The 9,979-nt window shown below is 32.7% G+C and overlaps 1 long non-coding RNA gene across 6 annotated transcripts; it reads left to right on the top strand.

Moving 5' to 3' along the window:
* Positions 1-208: 208 nt before the first annotated feature.
* LOC106391691 lies at positions 209-2,280 on the top strand. 6 transcript variants are annotated; one of them, XR_007338459.1, is made up of 6 exons: positions 209-657; positions 747-836; positions 1,115-1,180; positions 1,481-1,585; positions 1,668-1,819; positions 2,021-2,280. It is a non-coding gene; the product is annotated as an uncharacterized LOC106391691 (long non-coding RNA). The 6 variants fall into 6 exon arrangements; XR_001278598.3 differs by having other exon boundaries at positions 266-657; positions 1,692-1,819; XR_002654451.2 differs by having other exon boundaries at positions 268-657; positions 761-836; positions 1,692-1,819.
* The last annotated feature ends 7,699 nt before the right edge of the window (positions 2,281-9,979 follow it).

The following is a 9,979-nucleotide window of genomic DNA, read 5'->3' as shown; positions in this document are numbered from 1 at the left end:
AATAGACAGTTCAGCGACACGTAAGCTTTCGTTAATGACATATCATCATCTATAAACGTTTGACTAATGGAAAAGAGGTCAACGTATGATTAACCTATTTTTATTAGTTTGTGTATGAAATCTATATATATAAAGTACAGTTTATTCTCTTCTCCTTGCGCCACGTCAGCAGCGACATAGATAATTACGTTTGACACGTGTCCACGTGAATTTTATTGCTGTCGTTTGGGGAGTGTTGTTAATGGGCCTCTACGAGTTTTATTGCTGTCATTTGGAGAGTTTTATTAATAGGCCTCTACGAGTTACATTGATGTTGTTTAATTGCGGCCTACATGATGCGTTTTTTTGTCGTGACCTGAAAAAGTGAAATATCATCTTCTGCGATGGATCTAGGGTTCATCCTTTTCTCAAGATCCGATTAGGTCAAACTGTAATGGAGGTGCTGGGAGGTTCTCTTTGTCAAATATTCGTATTGAATCTCTATGTCGGTTTCATTCATGTTGTTCCGTCTCCGATTCAACGTATATAATACGTTACGAGATTCAGTGTTTATCGTCATTAATAGTCATCTTTACTCCTTAGATCCACGCCATCAACAATTACTCATTCAATTCTTCTTAACTCCCTTCCAGTCGGTGAAACGTTTCGTATATAAAGGTCAGTCTTCTTCCCATGATCATCATCCTCACCGAATCCATTTAATGTCTAACTTATCTATCATTTTTTGCTGATTTCCCACCGTGGAGGTGTGCCTCCTCAGGTTTTGAGAAGCCAGAAACGAGCTCATTGGTGACTCTAAGGTGATTCTGTTCAAGAAATTCATGTTCATCATAAAGGTTGAACACACGGCTGCGTATAGGATCATAGTTATGAAAAATCTATTTTTCTTCCTTGGGAGATGGTTTTGAATCCAGTTGTTTTCAAAATTCTATTTTTGGTTTTGAATCGGTTGTTGATTATGCTTTTTTTATTATGTTCTTAAAACTCATGTTCATCGGAGTGTTTGAACACACGGTGGCGTTAGGCTCACTTATATATAAAAATCAGTATTATAATTTCCCTCTTTTGGAGATGTCTCGACAGTTGTTGTTTGTTTTTTTTTTCCTTTTTTTAGCGTTTTCAGGCGACACTCATGCTAGCAACCGTGTACCATCCCAACTGAGAAGTTCCAGTTTTGAAAGTATGAACAACTACAGGCTCTAGCTAATGCTGACTTTGATTTGCCGGGTTTTGTTTCTCAACTATTAACGTCCCAACATGCCTTTCCTTGAAAACAGATAAATATATATATCATGTTTACTTAACTTATATAACATTTGTACTCATGATTATCAAAATTTTGTATTCATATCTTTAGATCATCATAGTTAGACTTTTTTGGCGTTTAAACTCATAATTATCAAAAAGAATCATCCTTGATTTCAATCTTTTTGGTTGCTTTGAATTGTAACCTCAGTGTTTTTTTTTTATTTTTTACAAGATCGATGCTCCACTGAATGAGAGGAATGGAAGAGTTCTAATGATGGTTCTACTTCTCTACCACAATGGAGCTGCGAAAATAGGAACAAGCTTACAGTGAATTAATGTAAGTCATAAGAGAAACCCATTGTGTCAACAGAGAATAGTCCAATTTCTTAAAATCATTTTTTTTTCATTTTTCCATACAGGTCTGATTCATGTGTTTGTCACAGGTTTTTCTTAACTCTGATTGTGCTATATACAATACAAGTGCTGCTCTCAAGCTGTCTGATTATTTTCGAATGATTTATAACTCTTTGGATGAAGATGAGATGCTAAGAAAGCTAAGGAAGTTTGCAAGGTAACTATCTTATTATAAAAGATACAGTCATGTGCCAGACATGGTCTAAGCATAATTTTTTTCACTCATTGAACTATCATATCTCTATTATTTTAGTGTTAGTTGGACTTCTAAGTAATCAGTAGTGCTTTATTACAATCAAAATTTGATGTTCTGTGACAGATGTCTAGATTGCAATGTTTATTTTCTAATATTGGGCAGGTTTGGTGATCAAATTTGACTAAATGGGAAGGCTTTAGGTGACAGAGAAACAAAGAATTAGTAAAGATAAGTTTACAATTGTAAGAGCTCCCCACATGCATCAAGGTCTGTAAAAACTAATATTCTTGGCTTAGGATATGCATCACTTTCCCATTTTTAGATTCTTTCACCTTATTTTCAAAAGGTTTATTACTTCCTTCACTATTCACTTTAAAATTGTAGTTCTATTTTATAAATTCATAAAATATGTTCATTAGGTCTTTTAAATTTTTTTTTGTTCATGCTTTACCTCATATTTGTTATTGGCCATACTCTGCGATTTTTTCAACAAGTTGAGAATAAGGTGTATAGATGTTTCCAATTTGTTGGACAAAAGTATAAATGTTTCCTTTAAAGATCACTAATTTTAAAGAAAAGGAAAAATATGATCTCAAAAGAGCAATGACAATGTCATGTAAAAAGAGAAGATCAATGACAATATAAAGCTGAATTAAAACCTCAAAAAGATAGTGTTTAAGAGCGTTCAGGTTAGAGGGAGATCATAAGGATGGAGCCACCGCAAATGATCCAAGACTCACCAAAGAGATACTATTTCAAAACAAATTGGGTTATGCAAGTGAAGAAATTGACTCACACGTTTGATGAAATTAATCTATATCCATTCAGTAGTACACACAACAATAAACAGAAACTGCCAGCAAATAAAAGACTTCTTGAACCATATGTTCACCAAGGTTGAGACCTCATAAGAAGAGTAAGAAAAGTTTATATATTTTCTAATTTACTCTTTGACTTTTCATAAAAAAATTTTAAAAAAATTGAAATAAAAATAACAAAACCGAATAATACATATATTTAAAAATAATAATCAAAAATTAAGATAAACTAAATTTTTTTTACTTCCCACCCGTAGGGCGGGCCTACCCTAGTTTATAATAAATCTATGTCGATGTATGTTTTAGCACATGTCATCAGTGTATGTATTGATCGGGACCGCAGCCTTATGTTAATGTATGAATAGACCGATTTCCCTTGGTGTAAGCGATGTTGTTTAAGTCTGTCGCATACAAGATGTTATCCACAGTCGTTGCTGCGCGTAAGGATTAATTTATTTTTTTAGTAAATTATTCTATAAATTAACATGATTTTAGTAAATTATTCTATAAACTAGGGATATAGCCCCTGCGCAAGCACATGGTCGTTGACGTTATTGTTGCTAATTACAAAAAGTCTGTAGGTGATTGTAGAACCTAAAACCTACACTAAGTATTTGTTAGTGATCGGGAGTTCGATCTAGGGAAGACAAATGATGTAGGATGTAAACAGTTTCCAATAGGTAAAAATGGACTTTATTGATGAATAAGATCGAATTCAATGAGTTGAACTAGATCGAATGATACAAATGAGATCGATAAAGAAATGATCTAAGATTGGGATGAAAACAAGATCGATATATGTGTGTAGCTCTCTCTAGGGTTTTAAACGTGTCCTTCTTAATGTCGGTTCTTCTTCCTTTATAGTAAGTCGACCTCGTGATCTTCGTAACTGCTCCGCAATCTCCGGGACCTCGAAGTCTTCGTTTTCGAGCTCGATTGCTTGCTATGGGCTTCAGTTCCTTATGGCCCATATCTTTGATCGCGGCCCATTAATGTACTGACCGAAATTGGGTCCAACAGTGATGATGCTGTGTTATATTGTGGTTTTTGATTTGGTAAGATTTGTATTTTTTTTTAACAAAAATATGAAGAAGGGTCCAAATAAGCTTAGAAAACAGTGGATGTTTAGGACACCACAATGATGCTATTTTTCTAATCTTTCGATGTGAACGTGTCGAGATAACAACATTTTGATCTGCGAGAATCATGTCATAGCTTTATTAATAATAGAAAATCAAAATAGAAACTCTTTCTCCGTGAGCTATAGTTTGCAGGATAAATAAAAACACAACCATGTTTCAAACAACAAAAACACATGATAGAAATTCAACTTCACTCACGACTGCGTTTGCGGGTTTTGTTCCAACATTCTCAAGTTTTGGTATTGTAAACATTATTTTCAAGGAAATCATGTTGACACAAAGCATCAATCTCACAGACGGAGATATGATCAGAAACTTACAAATATTTGTTCGCATGCTTTATTATAAATAAAGTCAATAATGGCACCCCCAAGGTTCTTCTTTTCTTTATAGCAACATATATAGCATACGCTGGAAGAAAAAATTTACATGTTAAGAAAAAAGCGAAGAACTAAATCTATTCGGCAAGATTCATCATCAGAAAATACCTTCAATTTAAACCTTCTTGCAAAATCTTCGGCTCAGCCAGATTTTGAAAGTAATCAGTCTTGGTAAAGATCATAACCTAACCAAGGAAGAAAAAACAAAAGATTGAAGTATATATATAAAACGAAACATACATAGAAGGTAACATATGTGGTCAGATAATCATAACCATCAGACAGTTTTTTTCACAAATTTACATGCACAAACCTCCAAAAATCTTTGGATTCACTGTAATGACCACCATTACAGACTGAGATTTATCCCCAGAATGCAAAAGATCTCTAAAATTTGAGGTAGACTCGTCCCACAAATATGAGTAAACAGTCACAGCTCTGATGTAGGAAATATAAAAACTTAATTGTAAGCACGTAGTAAAGAGTAATATGGGAAATATCTTGTGGTATGTTGTTTACTTACGGGTCAATAAGGAGACGGACCACAACTCAAGTTGTTGCTGCATTGTTGGTTAGGTCAGAGCCCTGGACGGAACATATCTGGCCGATACATCTGCAAGGTGAAATCTAGCTTAAAAATTTGAAAACACAAAGTAAACAAAGTTACAATATAAAAACATACCTTGGAGCTCTAAGTTAGTGTTGGAAAGAGTATGAAGGTGGTCATACTGGTGAAGCATGAACTTCTGAAGATTAATCACATGATAGCCGGTAAGGACTTCCTCAACAGTTGCTGATGGGATGAACAAATGATGTATTGATGCTCAGTTATATTGTACATGTGACTGCAGCGTGAAACTTCGAGCCGATCGACCTAAACCCAGCTGTTTACTCAGAAGGGTAAGATCTTAGCATACGCCATTGGTGTAAGAGAGGAAACTTTCCACATAGGGATACCCCACTTCCGCTATATGTGGAGGAAGCAACACAGAGGATTTGGTTTGCATAGGAGGTGAGAATAGACGAATACCAACACAAGAAAAAATCGGCGTACTGAGATTCCCATGATCCTTGTATGAGAAGAAATAAGTGGAATGAGGCTGTTGGTCGTAGGCAGGGGCGCTGTCGGACCACCAAGTCCCCAAAGAGGTTTCTTGTGGATATAGTTTACTGACTAAGAGCGGAAAGCATGTGTCTCGTGTTGATGACAAGGAAATTTTAGCTTCTCATCTGGTCCCAAACCAAATTTGATTCTAAAAAATCAGAAAATAAAACCAGAGCGAACAAACTGAGAATGCAAGTGCAAAACAATGACATATATATAATACTTTGATAATGTTGCTCATGTAATATGAAAGCAAAGTTGAAGCTCTTGCAAAAATCATTTAACAATTAGAATACGAAACACGACCAATCATGAACTGCATATTTTTAACTCAAGAAAGTGTATTTACATGGAAAGATTGAATACTCTGCAATAACCTGCAGTACAGCTAAAACAGATTAGTAAAAAAAAAAAAATCAACATTATGAACATAAGAAAGAAAGAGAGTAGTGAAGTACATACTGCAAGAGAACTGCTTCTTGAGAACAGGTAGGAAACTGTATTATCCTGAGTCCTACCATTAATAGACACTACAAAAAAGCATATCGCTATCTGGTGAAAACCAAAAGATGGTTATATCTAAACAATCTTAGCTGGTTGAGAACAATAAATAGCAAAAAAAAAGGTCAAATCAGCAGGTTCGTTTACTCACCAACCATGTATGAGTTTGCAGAGTAACTTCAGCCAACAAAAGAGCCATCCTAAAGGTAGAGACTGCCACCATCAACCTCAAGATCTTCACCACGTGCATCGTTTTCCTGAAGCAAAGATTATGTAAGATGTAAGTAAGGCATCTGGGTAGATAGCAGAAAACAACAGTAAGGCAATGCATTATCACAATAAGCCCATAATGGGAGCTGGGTATAAACACAAAGCACCCAACGTAAGACTATAGAAATTACGTTCAAGCAATGAATCCCAAGCTCAAGAGCTAACCTCGGTCTGAACGCCGCCGCCAGAGTGTTGCGTCCAGAGGGCTTGCAAAGATAAGACCAGCCGTGACTTTCTTCCCCGTAATCTTTACATGTCGAATGAACTGCACTGCACACCCATAAGAATACCTGCAGCAATTCATTGAGTGCGTGATTGTCAGCCTTCCAAATCCATAAGAGTACAATCTATATAGAAACTTATTTATACAGGAGAAAGGTAACTAATTTATTTTTATCTTTCTTCAGCATATATCGAAATTGATTATATAAAAAGAGCAAGAGAATTTGATGTTCATGTCTGCTCATTGCTATGGTTAAATTGACGTGGAAACTGACTCACATGTTCCATGCCTCCAAAAATCAAATTTCATCATTAGAAGAAAACATATGTAAACCAATATATGCATACAACTCACACCTAAAACTCGGGTTGATCAGTGAAACAAAGAGTTTAAGCAAATTAAAGGTGCTACCATAAAGCTGAAACATGAGGTTCAAAAGCTAATTAACATATTCAATTAGCATAAATTCTCAGTTGAATCAGTAAAGGACAGAGATTTTATGCAAATAATATATGTGATTTAGTTCGCATAAACTTGCAAACAAAACAACTAATTGGTAGGAAAGCTATTACAAAATTAAATATGACGTTCGAGACTTTAGAGAAAAGCGAATATGGATTTTCCATTTACCTTATGGTTGAGACGAATATCCTTCATGCACGAAATAAAATCAGAGCAGAATATATGTAATTATTTGAAAATCAAGGGCTCGAGATGAAAATTAGGGAGCAGAGACAAACTAACGCTTCGGTTTTTGGAAGAGCAATTAGACCATGGACAAGAGTAGAAGAAACACAATCTTTGCTCGAAATAGCTATGGTACTTTGTTTTCCTGTTTGGATCCCTGAGATCGCTTGAAGCAAAGTTTTTGTAGTGTTCTTTCAGTGAATTTTAATTCTCTAGTTGCATCTGGTTTCCGATAGAAAAAAAGGGGGTCGAAGAGAATTATTATGTCAATCAATAATAGATGAACTGAATTACGCAATCAAAATCATAAATGTTAATCACAAACACAGTTTCTCTTTGTGAGACCCACATAATGCTGAGGTGGATAGTCTTATAGGAGAGTAGAAACTGTACTATTATTATATAGATTTCACCTAAAAATATGAGATTTGATTTTTTTTCTTATACTAAGATTTTACCAAAACACTCTATAATCACTAGAATTTTTTTAAGCTCTCAACTTAAACTATTTTCAGTAACATTGGATATCAAAGTGTTTTATGAAATAACAAATTCAATAACATTAGATTTTAAATAAGTTTTAACATTCAAGTTTGAATAACAGTAAATTTATTGTTTTAATACAAATCAACTCAATTCTTAGTTAAATACACCTCCTCTGAACACAGCTAAATGTAAATGGCTATGCCTTTCATTTACAAATACGACTCACATTACGTGCATGTCAATGTCTTCATATCCGGCATGGACACATTGTTGAATTGGTAAATAGAGTGATCCGTCATATAATTCGATTCAGATTTAAGCAAAAAAAAACATTAATTTTAAATTTAGAATTTGGAAACTAAAAAAAAAATCTCAAAATGTCACAAATTACATGTGACCTTTAATGGTTGAACCGGTGGGTGACCATTATCTATAACAATTCTTAGTTAAATACATCTCCTGTGAACACTGCTAAATGTAAATGTCTTTCAATTACAAACACGACTCACATTACGTGCATGTCAATGTCTTCATATCCAGCACGGACACACTATTGAATTGGTAAATCGAGCGAATTCAGATTTAAGCAAAAAAAAACATTAATTTAAAATTTAAAATTAGGAAACAAAAAAAAATCTCAAAATGTCACAAATTACATGTGACCTTTAATGGTTGAACCAGTGGGTGAACATTATCTATAATCATTCTTAGTTAAATACACCATGTGTGAACACTGCTAAATATAAATGGCTATGCCTTTCAATTACAAACACGACTCACATTACGTGCATGTCAATGTCTTCATATCCGGCATGGACACACTGTTGAATTGGTAAATCGATTGATTCGTCATATAATTTGATTCAGATTTAAGCAAAAAAAAGTGTTAATTTAAAATTTGGAAACTAAAAAAATCTCAAAATTTTACAAATTACATGTGACCTTTAATGGTTGAACCGGTGGTGACCATTATCTATAATAAATTTTAAATATTTAATGTTAAAAAACTAGAAGAAGAAATAATTTTTTTTGGTTTGTCAATTTTTGATATTGATAATAAGAAATCACTATGGCACTTAAAGAAAATTAAGAAATTATAACTAAAAAAATTGGTGTAATTAGTTTTTTTTTGTTGGACATTTATTATAATCCTGCTATTTTTCTTTTGATTTATTTTGGATTGGATGTTATATTTATAATTATTATTTATTTTAAATATTTATATACATATTAACTTATGTTGTGTTTTTTATCATAATTTTTTATAAATAATATTTTTAAATTACTCTTTTGATATTATATATTTCACATAAATGGAATTGTATACTAGAATTTATCAGTTTGCTTACTCGTGATTCAACCATAGTAAATTTAATAACCCAATGAAACATGCTCAAACTTGTTAAACAATATCTTGAGAAAAATAACTTTTGGCTAATTTAAACCTTGATTTCTGTCACTATCATCAAAGTCAATTCACCTTGTGAATGATTTTTATGATCGTTTCATCCGTTTTCGTGGATTTCACTTATTATGCCGCATTATTGTCAGTGAAATATATCCATTTTAAGATTTCTTAAAAAATATGTATATTACTGGACTGTTTCAAAAAAAAAAAAAAATAACACAACCAACTACATATATAATATATATATATAGATAGATAGATACTATTTTAACTAAAAGTTTTTATTTTCTGATTTTAAGGTATTTTCATGTTTTCTTAATGTACATATTTTTAAATATGAAAATTAGCCAATACATTAGAATTCTGATGAAGTATGCTTAAAATTAATTGTTTAATAGACTTCAATTTTTATTACACTACTAAAATATGATGTTAAATTATAATTTTTTTATGTCTTTTATAATGTTATCTTATTGTGTAGACATTTTCATCCATGATTTTAACTACCCTCCTAAAAATATTAGATTTAGATCTATTAGTTATAAAATATGTAATTTTATGTTTCTATTCAAATAAAGTGATAGATTCAAACTCTATGTGTTTGATTTGCTATTATTTATCTTATAAATTCAATTTTTTTTAAAAAAATTTCAGATTGAAGCTATTTTCATGTTTTTAAAATGCACAGATTTTCCAGATTTGAAAATTATTCGATATAATAGACTTCTACTTCAAAATTAAGGCTAGTATAATTCATACTAAACCATAATTTAGTATAATTTATTCGAAATGGATCTTGGATCTGGAGGAAGCTTCTCAAGTTGAGAGAGTTGGCTTATCAATTCATCCGGTTTGAGATTAACGATGGTCACACTGCATTTTTTTGGCATGATGACTGGTTGCAGATGGGGAGTGATACCATTCAAATTACCCTAAGGAATGTTACTCTCGTCAAAAGAGGTTCAGATGTAGTACTTAGGGATCAAATCCACAAGGAGCTAGGGAACAATTAAATCTAGTGTTTATTAATTTTAAGAGTTGTAAATGTTTAAATGAAATAGCAATAGTAACAAGCGAAGTAAATAGTAAATGTAACTTGGT

This window comes from Brassica napus, chromosome A3, assembly GCF_020379485.1.
Source record: "Brassica napus cultivar Da-Ae chromosome A3, Da-Ae, whole genome shotgun sequence".
NCBI classification, from domain to species: Eukaryota; Viridiplantae; Streptophyta; class Magnoliopsida; order Brassicales; family Brassicaceae; genus Brassica; species Brassica napus.
This window is presented reverse-complemented; position numbering and strand designations above follow the sequence as displayed.